Raw genomic sequence first — 15,925 nt, 5'->3', positions numbered from 1 at the left:
GTATAAACTTATCTTTCACTGATTCCGTGTTTATTTCAAAGTACATTTTAATTTGTCGCTCAATGAATTCTCTAAAATCCTGTCTTTTAAGCAGCATGGAGTTTAATCTGTTTCTCGGTGGGATGTCCAACAGCTCTATTGCTAATAACGGGTGAGTGATCCGATAACAATCCAGTTTTATATTCTGTTTGCCTAACTCTCCCTTGGATGTGGGCTGACAACAGGAACAGGTATATCCTTGAGTATGTTTTATGTCTACCCGAATAATATGAGTATTCCTTCTCCTTTGGGTGTTGTCTCCTCCATATATCCAAAAGTTGCATTTCCTACATCGATTTAACCATAAATTTGGTGACTTTGTTCTTTCTGCTAGTCTTTTTCCCAGTTTTATCCATCTTTGAGTCCAAATTAAGGTTAAAGTCCCCTCCTATCAGTATATTCCCCTGCATATCTGCAATCTTCAAAAAGACATCTTGCATAAATTTTTGATCCTCTTCACTAGGTGCATATACATTGAGCAAATTCCAAAATTCTGAATATATCGGACACTTTATCATTACATACCTCCCTGCTGGATATATTATTTCCTCCTCTATTTTGATTGGTACATTTTTATTGATTAATATAGCTACTCCTCTGGCTTTTGAATTATATGATGCTGCCGTTACGTGCCCTACCCAGTCTCTCCTTAATTTATTATGTTCCACTTCAGTTAGCTGTGTTTCCTGCACGAATGCTATATCAATTTTTTCTTTCTTCTACATTCCCACATCTAAAATTCCCTTAACCCCAAATGTTCCCCCCTCTCTCTGAGTTGCCCTTGTCCCTTGCCGGGCAACCACATCTCCCCTCTCCATTTGGATTGCGAACCTGCTCGCAAGCGTTAACTGATTTCGCAGTGACTGTTATTCTCTCCCTCCCAGCCCCCTCCAGAAAAGACTTTTATCTTCACATATAACAAAGCTCACCCTCTTAATACCCCCCTTGCTTCCTTTCTTCCCTTTCTTCTCCTTCTTAGTTCTTACTTATACATTATTTTTCTTCTTTATATGAAGTTTATCGTCATTCTTGTTCTTGTTACATCTCTTCATTTCTCTGTCTGTTTTGCGGGCATTCTGAAAATTCTCGTGCTTTCTCCGGATCCGAAAACCATCTGCTTTGCTGCCCTGGGATAACTATTTTAAGCACCGCTGGATATCTTAACATAAATTTATAGCCTTTCTTCCATAGGATCGATTTTGCTGCGTTAAACTCCTTCCTCCTCTTCGGGAGCTCAAAACTTATGTCTGGGTAGAAAAATTTTTTTGACCTTTGTATTCCAGTGGCTTTTTGTCTTCTCTCATTTTTTTCATTGCCTTCTCCAATATATTTTCTCTTGTCGTATATCTCAGGAATTTTACTAGAATGGATCTTGGTTTTTGTTGTGGCTGTGGTTTTGGGGCTAATGTTCTGTGTGCCCTTTCTATTTCCATTCTTTCCTGTATTTCTGGCATTCCCAGGACTTTTGGGATCCATTCTTTTATAAATTATTTCATATCTTTGCCTTCTTCATCTTCCTTAAGGCCCACTATCTTTATATTGTTTCTCCTATTATAGTTTTCCATTATATCCATCTTCTGAGCTAACAACTCCTGTGTTTCTTTAACTTTTTTATCAGATTCTTCCAATTTCCTTTTTAACTCGTCCACTTCCATTTCTATGGCTGTTTCTCATTCTTCCACCTTGTCTACTCTTTTCCCTATTTTTGTCATGACCATCTCTAATTACTCACTTTTTCTTCTGTACCTTTTATTCTTCTTTTTATTTCATTAAATTCTCGTGTCTGCCATTCTTTTACTGCTTCCATATATTCTTCAAAAATTTTCCCTTTATCTTCTATTTCTTTGTGCAGAGCTGGATGTTCTCCCTCTTCTTCCCCTGTGTCCATTCCAGGGCCTGTGTCCTCTACCTCTCTTCCTTGTATCTGTGTCTCTTCTGACTTTTTGTTGGGCTATTTATCTCAGTTTGCTGTTTTTTTTTAAATTAATGGTATCTTGATGTTGGTCCTCTTCCTCTGGGCTGTGCTGTCATCTGCTGTGTCTCTGATTTCCTTTTTTCATTCTCCTCCCTCCCGTTCCTGTTATTTTCTATATCTTCCCGCTGGGAGCCCTGCTGTCAGGTCTTTCTCAGCTGTTCAAGCTGTGGAGTTCCACTCCACAGCTGGTCCCTCCTCCCGTTGTCGTGCGCATCATGCATGGTTCCGCACCTCTGGCTCCGTGAGCCATCCTTGTAGTTCTGCGTTCAGTGGGTCGCGACCCTTCGGGGTTTCCACTGACCTCAGGGAGTGGTCTCCTCTTTCCACGGTGGGTCCCTGCTTCTTCGTACAGGTAAGGCCTTCACCTTTCTCTTCCAGCATCTTTCCTTCTTCTTTTCTTCCCATTTGTTTTGGCTTTTCTTTCTTTGGTGCCATTTCCTCCACACCTTTATTTTTTATTTGTTGTGGTTTGTGTGTCTGTGGCTTTGCTTTTTCTTTACTTTTTACCTTGTTTTCTGGAGAGGGCTGGTATTCTCCTACCGGCCATTACTCCATCATGTGATTCCTTTGTGCCTCACCATCTTGAAGACAATGATTGGGAATATATCCAGGCTTTGGCAAAGATATACATGTAAAGCTTCATAGACATAATTAACCATTTTAGAGCTGCTTTGTTTTTTTATATTGTTAAAATAGGATATAGGAGCAGAAGTAGGGCATTTGGCCCATCAAATCCAGTTTTAATTTCACAACCTGTTAACCTTTGATCCTATTCAAAGGGAGTGTGGTAACTTGTGAATCGGCATATGGTGATAGAAGTTCAGATTCAGATTTATTGTCAGAGGACGTACATGATATAACATACAACCTTGAGATTCTTTTTCTCCACAGGCAAGGCAGAATTACCACTTACTTATTGAGAGTGCAAAAAAAAAACTGTACACAATGTACTGTTATGGGATAAGTGAATAAAATGATGATAAAATATTATCTTAAAAGGGTAAGATTGTGAGGTTTAGTTATTTGCCTTGCAAGATCTATGTAAGAGTAGACTTCATGTCTGCAGTTGGCTTTGCAGAGACAATGGGGAGCACTTGGGAGAGTTTCACAAGTAGGTGTTAATGGACCAGCATGTTTGAACAGCATCCAGGCTCAAGAATTGAGAAATCTTTTGCTGCTGGACTGGTGCAAGAGTTTTAAATTTCTGGTTGAAGTGTGTTGTCCTTGGAGGAGTCATGTGGTTTTGCAAACAGAAAAAAACATCTATTGTTTGTCAAAGTACTCTGCAACAGTTTGTGGTGAAAGCAGCAAGTTGGCAAACCTACTGCACGACCCCATTTCAAGACTAGTTTTAAGTTCTGAGTTCAGCCTATTCTAAATTTCTGTAGTCAATTGCAGAGATTGTGGCTGATTAATGTATTTCTCCTGAAATAGGGAAAAAATAACTCCTTGTGGTAACCTGGAAGAAGAGGTTATCTTTTGGAAAAACCTAAGAGAGGGCAAGTTTCTTTGGTAAGACACCAGTTACTCATTGAAGATTAGTTTGTGTGTTCAACGAGCATCTCTCCGAAACCAAAACCTTCCCGACTGGTAACAACTTAAAGCACCAGAGCCTGGTGAATATACTAACTGTTTAATTCTGTGCATGGTATGGAAGATTGCCTGATACCAGTGAACTTGGAGAAGTGAAAAGTGAATGATTGGAAAGTAAAAAAGAACTTTTCTGAACACACAAACATTGCATACACGTGTGCTTAGAATTAGAAGGGGGGGGGGGTTTAAGTTAATTGTAATAAGGTAAGTATTATTATGTATGAAGAAAATAAAACCAGTTTTGTTGAAATAGCCATTGACGGTGAATTTCTGTTGCTACTGGTTTTTGAGTCCTTTGGGCTCGTAACATTACACGTATAAACAAATAAAGAACTGTGAACAGATAATGAAATGTATACAAACTTGCAATACAGAGAATAAAATAATAAAGTGCAAAAGTAAGAGTCCTTAAATGAGTCCCTGATTGAGTTTGTTGTTGAGGAGTCTGATCGTGGCTCTGATCCTGAACCTGGTGGTGCAGGTTTTGTGGCACCAATACCTCTTTCCTGATGGTAACAGCGAGAACAGAGCATGTGCTGGGTGGTGTGGATCCTTGATGATTGCTACTGCTCTCCAAAGGCACAGTTCCCTGTAGATGTTCTCGATGGTTTTGCCTGTGATGTCCTGGACTACCTGTACATCATTACCTTTTGTAGGGCCTTATGCTCAGAGTTATTGGTGACCCATATCAGACCATGATGCAGCCGGTCAGCAGACTTTCCACCACACATCTGTGGAAATTTGTCAGGTTTTATGATATCATACCAAACCTCTGCAAACTTCTGAGGAAGAACAGGCATTTACCTGCTTTAGTGTGTCGGGTACAGGAAAGATCCTCCGAGATGTTGATTCCCAGGACTTTAAACATTCTGCTAGAGGAACTCAGGAGGTCAACCATTGGTAACTACAGTTGTAATGTATGATACCTCAGAAGATGTCAATTTTATGATTGTAACCAAAATCAGAAATGTTTTTAAGACCATTGCATTGGAGTTGATATATTTTGCACTGATTTTATTGTATTAAGTTAAATGTATTTCACTTATCCAAAGAGTAAAATTGATTTTGTTTGCTCTCATGAAAGATTACCTTGCTTTTTTGTGGTTTAATTATAACAATTTAATGCAATATTGATGGAAAGCCCAACATAAAACCAAAAGCCTCAAAAAATGGTATCGGATCAAAGAAATTCACACATTCTTATGCTCATTGATTTTTTTTCTGAGCACTTCGGTTTAACTAAATTTAGTGCTGCAGTTTTTGAAATAATCTTGGTTTAATACAATGCTACCAGTTTTGATTAGTTTAATTAGTTTAGAATCAAGAATATTGTCGGTGTTTATCAAATTTGGATTGTATTTAACAATGTTTCCCTGTTAGTTTATATGCCAAGTATTGAATCAAATCCCATTTCTAGTTTCGACCTCCGTTTATCTGCTTAATATCTTTGTTTTCAAAGCCACCATGGTGTTTGCCTGCACTTACCTGATCATTTTCTTTCAAACAGTCATATCGAATTGAATGCTGGTCTTTCTTGCTCTGCCTCCAGCATTAAAAAAAAGTGACTGTTCAGTGGTATTATCCCCATTTGCCTTGGCATTTCCCTTTTTCAAAACAATCTTTTGGGATCAAGAGCAAAATCATTGGGCTTTTTCAGTACTCCCCCATCCTTACCCTACCTCCTTTTAAAGCAGAAATAATTCTTCAAGGTTGATGCAACTCTTTCCAAATAAATGTAAGACTTAAAGTGCTCCTGCAAAAGAAGGCTTTCCTTGGAAAAGATCGAACTGCACATGTAGTTTAACCTAAAGATGTACAAACTTTGGTCATCTCTTCACAAAGTTCTTCCCAACTCCACCACTCCTATCATTGAGAAGAAAGAATTTATTTTCTCTGCAGGATAATTAAGGTATTTTTTCTGTTTAAAACATAGAACACTACAGCATAGTACAGGCCCTTTGGCCATTGATGTTGTGCCGACCAATATATTCCTTAAATCAAAGCCACGAAACCCTTACTACCCCGCAACTCTTTTTTCATCCATTTGCCTGTCTATACAACATTATGTTGAGACAAAGTTCTATTCACTCTGAAATTTTGGATTTTCCTCTTCTAATTTTTGAACATTTCCTTCATAATGTCCACCATCATGAAATGCAAAGTTCTCCTGCAAATAAATTATATATGGTGAATGGAAAAATTCAAGTATCTTCTCTAAACATATTTGAATATTGATCCATGAAGTAATGACTGTTCATTTCATTACGTTATTATCAAGTTTTATTTGATAGTTTAAATGTGTTGCAGATCCAACTTTGCTATTGATCACATGTTTTTAATTGTTTGAAAGTTCCCAATTCAAAGTGTGACCCTCATGCAAGATTATCCTGAAAGCAGACATCTCCAAAGCATAGCCTTTAGATATAAGCATTGAGGGAAAAAGATGTCATGGCTTCAGGTCAGTCAGATGATTCATTCAACAAAATTAGTTTCCAAGTGGTTTGTCTCAGTTAAGGATATTATTAATATGGATGAAGAAACTAAGTGTTACGTAACCGGGTTTAATGATAGGTATAGGGAGTTGGAGAATGGTTGTGGATTGGCTTAGTGAATGAGCAAATCATTGAGCAAAAGAAAATGTGGGAAAATTAGTTCAAAAAGGAAGATTATTTTAATGAATCAAAAAATTGCAGATGTTGTTATACAGATGTAATATTGCAATAATGTTGCAAATCTGGTGAAAATTTTTTTTAAATGCCAGTAAGTGGTAAGTCAGCATCTGTGGAAAGAAACACTAATAATTCAGGTCTGAGACCCTTGATCAGAATAAAACAGCCTGCAGGAAGAAATATTAAATTCTCCAAGTTTAGATAACATTTTCTCACTCACTCTTTCTCTGGCCATTTTTCCTGACCATCCTTTGAACCACACTTTCTCCTCTTTTTGTTTCTATAATCTGACCTGCTGAGCACGTTCCATAGTTCTGCCTTTCACACAACACAAAAAAGGTTCATCCCTAGTAGATCTTTAGTGCCACATTACTTCATTGTGGCTCAACCTATCAGATTGATTTTGATGCCATGAGAGAGGGCTGGTGGGACCACACCTGCAGTTCATTCAGTTTGTGATAGATTATGTTGTGTTTGTATTGTATATAGATTTGTTTTGGGGGAATTAATTGGGGAGGTTTTTTTAGTGCAGTCACATACAAACACTTTAAAACAGATCTTATTTAAAATACTGGAGCTCTGCTCAGGCTAGACAGGCCGGCACCAAGAGCCTTTGCAAAAGCTTTGGAGAATGCCCAAGAGACTCCACTAATGGATTGTTGTTTACACAAAGGCAACAGATGAAAGAACTGGTCGGAGCTGCAGGCTGTCTGGAGTGGAACTTGCTGTTCTAAGAGGATCATGTGGTTTTCCAAGCAGAGAGAGTCAAACAGACTCTGTGTGTGTGAGAGGGAGAGAGGGAATTCAGCTCTGCAGTGTTACAGTCAGCAGCAGCAGATGGGACTGGAACAGGACAAGCTGGAAAACCTCCATTTTGGAAGACGAGTTGTGACTGCTTAGTTCAGCCTGGTCAATGCCCTTGTGGTTCATGCAAGAGGGAGAGGACTGGCTGTCTAATGTTTCACTTGAAATAAGAGAAACAAAAAGGCACTCTGGTGACCTGAAAGAAAGAGGTTATCATCTGGAGAACCCTGATGGGGCAAGTTTCTTTGGCAAGACACTGAAGTGGCTGGTTACAAGGAATCAGTTGTGGGTGTCCAGCGAACAACAAATCTCTCTGAAAACGGACAAGAACCTTCCTGAGCAGTAATCATTTATCTTTCAATCACCAAAGCCTAGTGAACTTGGAGGAATGAGAAGTGAGCTTGGATGTGAATCAAAGAACTTTTCTGAACCTATACACACATTACATACATGTTTACTAAGAATTAGAAGGGGGTTAAGTTTGGTTAGTTAATAGTGATAAGATAAAGTTTGATCCTATTTTCATGTATAAAGATAAATAAAAGTAACCAATTGACCTGGTGAATATCTATTGCTGTTGGGTTTTGGGGTCCTCTGGGCTCGTAACAGATTTAATTAGTGGGATGAAAAGATTGATGTAACCATGGGTTGGGCAGTTTTGGCTTGTTCTCTTTGCAGCTTAGAAGAATGATTTCAAGGGGAGGGGGGCACAAGACTTAATTTTCAATATGGGCACTCTCCAACCAGATGGCATTTACATCGACCTCTCCGATTGTTCTCCCACCCTTCCCATTCCCTCTGTCTTTCCTCTAGCTCAACACCCCCCTTTCCATTCACAGAGCAAATCCCCTTACCCCTGCTTGCTGGTATACCCTGATTCCCTTATGCACCTATTACCTCCTGTCTGTGGGACTGTGCTCCTCCCCTGTCCCTCCCTCCACCATTTTGTTAGGGCCCCTGTCTACATGTTGTCAAACTTTGATGAAGGGCTCAAGCCAGAAATGTTGGTTCTGCATCTTTATCCTTGCTATACAAAGGACACTCTTTGACCTGCTGAGTTTCTCCAGTCTCGTGTTTTACTTCAACTATTATTTTTCCTCCCACTTGTGCTGATCAACGAGCTGAGTTTCATGTTTACATTTAGCCTACTTCTGCTCCCGTTCCTTAAGCTTCTGAGCAAATTTGGAATTTTTTCCCCAAACTCTACGTTATACAGTATAGTGGTTGAGCAGGCTTCAATAAAGGGTTAGTGTATCTGACAGATTTAGTTAAATCGCAAGCAATCTAACTGTTGCAGGTTCAGTGCCAATTTGAGCGTTGCTCACTAATGGGTTCTAATTGTGAAATTGAGAATATCATTGAAAATGTAATCAATTGCTTATCTGAGCAATGTCAGAAACAACTAAATTAATTAACAACCCAAATAGAACTGTAGCAAAGTATTCGATAGAACACATTGTGGAATCACTGTATATGTAGAGATGATGTAGATGTGGGGAAGTCGATGAACATGCTGTGGAGTCTAGTGCAAGACTGAGACCTCCAGGCACATGGACAGGAAGTGATGTCATCAGCTCAGATACAAACCTATTTTATTTAGGTCAATTTCCTGCGTTTTCCACAGCACGTCCACCATCTTGGGAGCCGGTTCACTTGCCGGTAAGTTGATCACCACAGAACATAGAATTGTGCACCAAATTCCTGTGCTGTAACTATGTCTGCGCTGCCCATGATGTCAAAATAAACCAATCCTATCTGTTTGATGTGCCTGACTAAAAGCCTCTTTCACATAACTGTCTTATATGCTACCCCTCACCCCCCAAAGCAGTTTGTTCCACTGGTATTTTTTCAATGTTATTACTTGTTCTGTATATTTATTTGCATGCATGAATGCATCCATCTCATTAGGGCATAGTGTCAAATGGTTTCATGAAATTGAGGCAAATGCATTCCACCATCTCCAATCCAGGTGATTTATCAATGTCAGGAAAATTCAATAAATTCAAGCATGAATTCTCTCTCAAACCACAAAACACTGCTGAAACAGACCATTTGGCCCATCTGCTCTGTACCAAACTATACACATCCCATCGAAGCAACTATCCAACATTAAATGTCAAAATTGAGCCTGCATTCACCACATCGGCTGATGATTCATTCCACATTCTCATTACCCTTTGACTTAAGATGTACCCCCTAATAATCCCCTTAAATATTTCACCTTGCACACTTAACCCATGTCTTCTCATTCTTGCTCATCTGTAATGGAGGATTAAAACCATGTACTCAGATGCTTTTTGCTTATGTGGAACTGACGACACTGGGTCCACACGCAGGTCACCTAACTTTCAGAACTAGCAGATGTAATTAAACTCAGCCATGGGGACTTATCTGAAGATACACTTTGAAATGGAATTCCACCGTGAGGCCCAGGGAAAGCAGCTGTCAAATACGACACTCTGAAATTGACGTATTGGTCACAACCTGTCTTGCTCAAGAAGTTTTAATGAGTCCTTGTATCTACGAGATAAACCAGGATATCATAGCATCCTGCTCCATAATAATTAATCTTCTAAATTGTAGAATAGTATGCTCAGCTTTGATTTTGACTGACAAATGTTAGAGGGAGTGGGTGCATGATTAATTGTTTTTGGGGTATAAAAGTCTGTGGTCCTGCTGCTGAAGTTTAGACTCTCCGAGGGGTGGGAACACCCCTTGTCAAGAAGGAAGAACAGCCAGAGTCCGAGCAACGTCCCGGTCGGGGGAGGTGGAGAAGCTGCTACCAGCGCCCTGACAACCTACTACAAGTGTGCAGTTGTTGCCTCGCTTCGGCAGTTGGGACCAGTCCAAGCGTTGATAAGTATAGTTGGGAAGGGCTTGCATATTGTAGTGTGAAATCAGCTTTTGAATTAGTAATAAACATTTGTATAAACTGAACTGCTCTCGGTGTGTGTGTCTATTTTCTTTCGGTAGCTAAAACACTGTGACCAATCTAAAATGAACAAAATGAGAGGTATAAGTTTACCCAAGACAATTGGCGCTGCGAGCAGGATTGGTCTCAGGATGTTTCGCCGAAAGAAAGAGGTGAGCCCTGAGCAGTTCTTGATTCCTGGATGGACTTCCAAAGACGATGGGTTTGGCATGTTGGCCAATACCCTGTCTTTGTTGGGACCACCCATTAGTTGGGATGAGAAGTTAGACTCATCAAGTGCACCTCTGGGAGAGCGGGTTGCCACTCTCCTTCGAGAAAGTAAATTTCCTGATAAAAAGGGAATGCTGACGAATGGTTTTTGGTTGCTGGCCACAGCATTACGCCACTCCGTTCAGCGTGAAGCAGAATTAATTCAAAGAGAAGTAGAATCTCAGTGCAAAAGAAAGCAATTAGAGGAGGAGCTGGAAGTCCTGCGACAATGCTGTTCCATGATGAGCGAGATTGTTCGTACCAGTCAGGACAGAGCCAAAGAATGGGAAGATAAGCATGTCCAAATGATTTGCCGTAATATTAAACTCCGGCAGCAGCTCTGTGCAGATAAGGAAAGGCATGGAGTAGAACCCGATCCATATCGTATTCATGCCATGATAAGGAATGGTGACGATCCTGATGTAATTGAGGATTGGGATGGGAATATCTGGAATGACAATGGTAATAATGCAGATACTCCTCAGCATGTGTCTAACATACTACCCTCTCCATCTGCTGTTCATGCCCGCCCTATAAGGCAGCAGATTTCCCAAACAGACAGAAGGGGGGATGATGTAAGGGTAGAGATGGAAGGGATAGATACCCCGGTTTCCCATGTGGACCCAGGGGAAAATACCCAAACCCCTGCTTATGCTCTATGGCCTACTCCCTCTGTTGGATGGCCTCCACCTCCTCCCCTAGACTGGGTGGAGGACCCTGTGAGCCAAAGTGGGAACAGGGGTCGGAAGGAGTCAATGATCCGTGATTTCTCTGTAAAAGAACTGGCTGCCATTGGAGATCGATTTAGGCAAAAAGCAGGGGAACATCATCCCCAGCTGCTGAGTCCTCCTGGCCCAGCTGTGCTTTCTGCTCCCACTGCTGCTTCTATCGAGCTGGCTTCTCCTGCTCCAGTTACTCATGATGAGGTAAAACAATGGGTTAAACAGGCTCTTAAAGATAACAATAGCATGTGGTCCTGGAAGCCCCCGAACCCTTCTGAAGCCTGAAGGTGTGGGCAGGATTCCCGTGTCTATTCCATCGAGACACGGCGCACACACGGGGATCCGCGGCCCTACATACCATTAACAATTCACTGGGGTGGGGGTAATGATCGCCAATACTTGGCTTTGGTTGACACCGGTGCAGAGCACTCGGTGATTCCTGGTAACCCCGACCTCTGGAACGGACCCACATTTCGAATAGAAGGAATGGGAGGGGCAATCACCCTGGCAAAGGAAATAAAAGTCCGTGCCACGGTGGGTGATGGCCCTTCCCCCATATGGTTACATGCGTTGGTAGCTGCCACTGACGAGTGTATTCTGGGTATTAATATGTTGGCCGGTACAGCCCTTAATACTAGCCAAGGGGGGTTTGCATTCGGAATTCGGACTATTACAAAAAGATTAGTGGTGGGTCAGGCCAAGTGGGATCCCGTGGTGGTGCCACCCCCCTCAAAACCTGTATGCATTCCGCAATATCGCCTCCCTGGAGGGCAGGAGGAGATTTCCGCCACCATTGATGCTTTGAAAGAAGAAGGGGTAGTGAGGCCTGCAACGTCGCCCTTCAATAGCCCTGTTTGGCCTATCCAGAAGCCGGACGGCTCCTGGAGAATGACAGTTGATTATCGTTTTTTGAACAAACATGCCCCACCACTTGCTTCAGCAGTTCCGGACATTGTCACCCTTACTGAAAACATTGCTACTGGGAACTCAGGAACATGGTATGCTGTTATTGATCTCGCTAACGCCTTCTTCAGTATTCTTATAGCTGAGGACTCACAGGATCAGTTCGCCTTTACCTGGAAGGGGCGCCAGTATACCTTCACCCATCTTCCAGTATCGCCTTCCCTCTCAATTCACCATTATATTGATGATGTGGCCTCCTGGAGCCTCTGGCAGAAACAAGAGGGTCGCCGAGTCCCACTAGGATTCTGGTCACGTACCATGCCTGAGGCTGCCACTCGTTATTCTGTTTTTGAACAACAGTTACTAGCCTGTTACTGGGCCCTGCTAGAGACTGAAAGAATGACAGGTGATGCAGATGTTCAATTGCGACCTGCACTTCCTATAATGAATTGGGTCCTGGCTAATGATGCTAATCTAAAGATCGGGCGGGCTCAGCAGTCTTCTATTGTTAAATGGAAGTGGTATATTCAGAGTCGTGCGACCAGAGGGCCTGAAGGGGTGGGCCACATACACGAACAGGTGGCTTACCATCCTAGGTCAGGAACTCAGTTATCGGAGGAGGGGGATGGTGGCTCCAGTCAGTATGCTGAGTTGAAGGCAGTCACTTTACCACTAGATCCCCATGATCACCCTCTTCGCCTGTTTACTGATTCCTGGGCTTTGGCTAATGGACTTGTGGTATGGATGCCTGATTTGCAAAAGAACAACTGGATGATACATGATCGCCCAGTATGGGGCAAAGAGTTGTGGCAGCTGTTGTGGGATGCTTCCCACCATCGTGAGATAACCGTTTATCACGTTGATGCCCATACCAATATGGCGACTAACATGGCTCAACATAATGCAGTAGCAGATCAGCTTGCCACTATCAGCTGTGCTGATACCGTCCCCCTGGCTCGATGGGCACATGAACAGAGTGGTAATTTGGGGGAGAAGGGATCAGCTATGTGGTCCCGTACACATGCTTTATCCATCCATAAGGATGATGTCCGCATGGTCATATGTACATGCCCAGAATGTCAGCTTGTGAAGTTCCATACCGTTCCACCTGGTCCGCATGGCCGAATAAAACGGGGTGCTCACTCAGCTGCGGTCTGGCAAATTGATTACATAGGCCCCATGCTAGACTGCATGGGTAAATATTACGTCCTAGTAATGGTTGACACCTTTTCGGGCCTGGTTTTTACTTTTCCCACCAAGACGGCTGACCAAGCTAGCACTATCCAAGGACAAAACCATTTGATTTATCGTTATGATGTTCCAGAGGAGATTCACTCTGATAATGGCTCGCACTTCTCCGGGAAAGCAATCTGTGATTGGGCAAATGACAACGGTATTTTATGGGTCCACCATATTCCTTATTACCCGCAGGCTGCCGGGTTAGTTGAACAAATGAACGGCTTACTGAAGGAACAAATTCATTTGTTAACATCACTGGGGACCCAGAAGGGATGGTGCCATGTGCTGCAGCAGGCAGTCGACAATTTGAATCATCGCCCTTTAAAAGGAGGTACACCTTTCCACCGACTTCTTCACGCTCCTGAATTACAGCCTATTCCAGAGGAATAACAGTCATTGCCCCCCATCCCCGAACTAGAGAATGTTGGACAAAAGGTATGGGTGGCACCACCAGGTAGTGGCCCTCCTGTAAAAGGGGAAATAGTGACACCTGCCCAGGGTAACACTCGGTGGGTAGCTATTGAGGGACAGGATGATTTAGTCTGTTTAAACACTGAACGCTTATGGTATCGTGAGTGACATGTGTCAGGCTTCTTTGTTCCAGGTTCTCCATTTTACACTCCTGGTGATCTGGCTTAACAGCTGCTTTGATGCCAGCAATTGGATTTGTAATGTCGAGGACGTTCCAAGGGAGTTCCCCGTGGGAAACACGGTCCGATGCATTACACCAAGGAAGTCCTCGGTCACCAGCCTCAAGTGCAGCTTATATAAATATGTTATTGTTCAGCATGTTTCAAAATCTGTTCGTGAGCTCCAGTATCTGGGTATTGTGGCCAACAAGGATAATTTGAGCCTTGGTTGGAATCCTTTCTCATGGCTAACTGCTACATTTGGGGGAGTGGGCCACACTATCCTCCGTTGGTTGCTCGCGTCATTGCTTATCTTTGTAATTGTTGTTTTGATTTCTCTTTTTTCGCTCCCTCTGTACTCAAATACTGGTTAGGCCTCGCAAATGACAGATTGTGACCAAGGGGTGGAATGTAATGGAGGATTAAAACCATGTACTCAGATGCTTTTTGCTTATGTGGAACTGACGACACTGGGTCCACACGCAGGTCACCTAACTTTCAGAACTAGCAGATGTAATTAAACTCAGCCATGGGGACTTATCTGAAGATACACTTTGAAATGGAATTCCACCGTGAGGCCCAGGGAAAGCAGCTGTCAAATACGACACTCTGAAATTGACGTATTGGTCACAACCTGTCTTGCTCAAGAAGTTTTAATGAGTCCTTGTATCTACGAGATAAACCAGGATATCATAGCATCCTGCTCCATAATAATTAATCTTCTAAATTGTAGAATATAATGTTCAATTTTGATTTTGACTGACAAATATTAGAAGGAGTAGGCGCATGATTAATTGTTTTTGGGGTATAAAAGTCTGTGGTCCTGCTGCTGAAGTTTAGACTCTCCGAGGGGTGGGAACACCCCTTGTCAAGAAGGAAGAACAGCCAGAGTCCGAGCAACGTCTATACACATCCCATCGAAGCAACTATCCAACATTAAATGTCAAAATTGAGCCTGCATTCACCACATCGGCTGATGATTCATTCCACATTCTCATTACCCTTTGACTTAAGATGTACCCCCTAATAATCCCCTTAAATATTTCACCTTGCACACTTAACCCATGTCTTCTCATTCTTGCTCATCCAAGCTCAGTGGAAAAAGCCTTTTACTCCTTTATCCCTCATAATTTTATACACAATCAAATCTTCTTTCATTTGCTAATGCCTTAGAAAATAAAGTCCTAATCTATTCAACCTTTCCCTCTAATTCAGCTCTTCAATTCCTGGCAATATCCTTTCAATCTTGTTCATATCTTTCCTACAAGTAGATGACCAAAGCTGTGCACTATACTCCAAATTTGGCTTCAGCAGAGTATTGTATGACTTCAACATAACATCCCAGCTCCTGTACTCAATAGTTTGATTTATGAAGGCCTATGTGCCAAAAGCTTTCTTTCAAATCCTATCTATTGATGATAACTCTTTCAAAGAATTATATCTCTCTATTCCCAGGATTTTCTACTGCACTTGCAGTGTCCTAATGCTTACCGTGCAAGTATGTCCTTCCAAATTGCACTATTTCATTTTGTCCTCATTAAATGGTGTCTGACATGTTACAGCCCATTTTTCCATTTGGTCCAAATCCAGCTGCAAATTTTGAAAGCCTTCCTCACTTCCACAAGTTTACCACGTTATCATTCCACACTGTTGATACAAATAACAAACAACAATCAACCCAGCACCGATCCCATAGCCACACCACTAGTCCCAGGCTCCAGTCAGAGAGCCAGAACTCCACCACACTCTGGCTTCTCCCGCAAAGCCCAAGCCCAAGTCCAATCCAATTTTCTCCCTCATCCTGGATGCCAAGTGATGGAACCTTCTTGACTAACCTCCATGCAAAGTTAGTTAGAACATACTGCTGGAGAAACTCAGCAAGTCAAAGAGTAAGAGTCCAGAGGACCCCAAAACACAGCAGCAATAGAAATTCACGAAATCAATGGTTACTTAAACAAAAGTTGCTTTTAATTTTCATTAAACATAAAAACAGGATCAAACTTTAACTTATTACTATTATCTTAACCCCCTTCTAATCCTATGCGCACGTGTATGTAATGTGTATGTGTTCAGGAAAGTTCTTTGCTTTAATAGTCCAATCATTCACCTCACTTCCCTAAGTTCACTAGTATCAGGCAATTCTTATACTGTGCACCGAATTTAACATGTAT

The sequence above is a fragment of the Narcine bancroftii genome, chromosome 1 (genome assembly GCF_036971445.1).
Source record: "Narcine bancroftii isolate sNarBan1 chromosome 1, sNarBan1.hap1, whole genome shotgun sequence".
Taxonomy (NCBI): Eukaryota; Metazoa; Chordata; class Chondrichthyes; order Torpediniformes; family Narcinidae; genus Narcine; species Narcine bancroftii.
The sequence above is the reverse complement of the archived record's forward strand: the minus strand, read 5'-3'. Positions refer to the sequence as shown.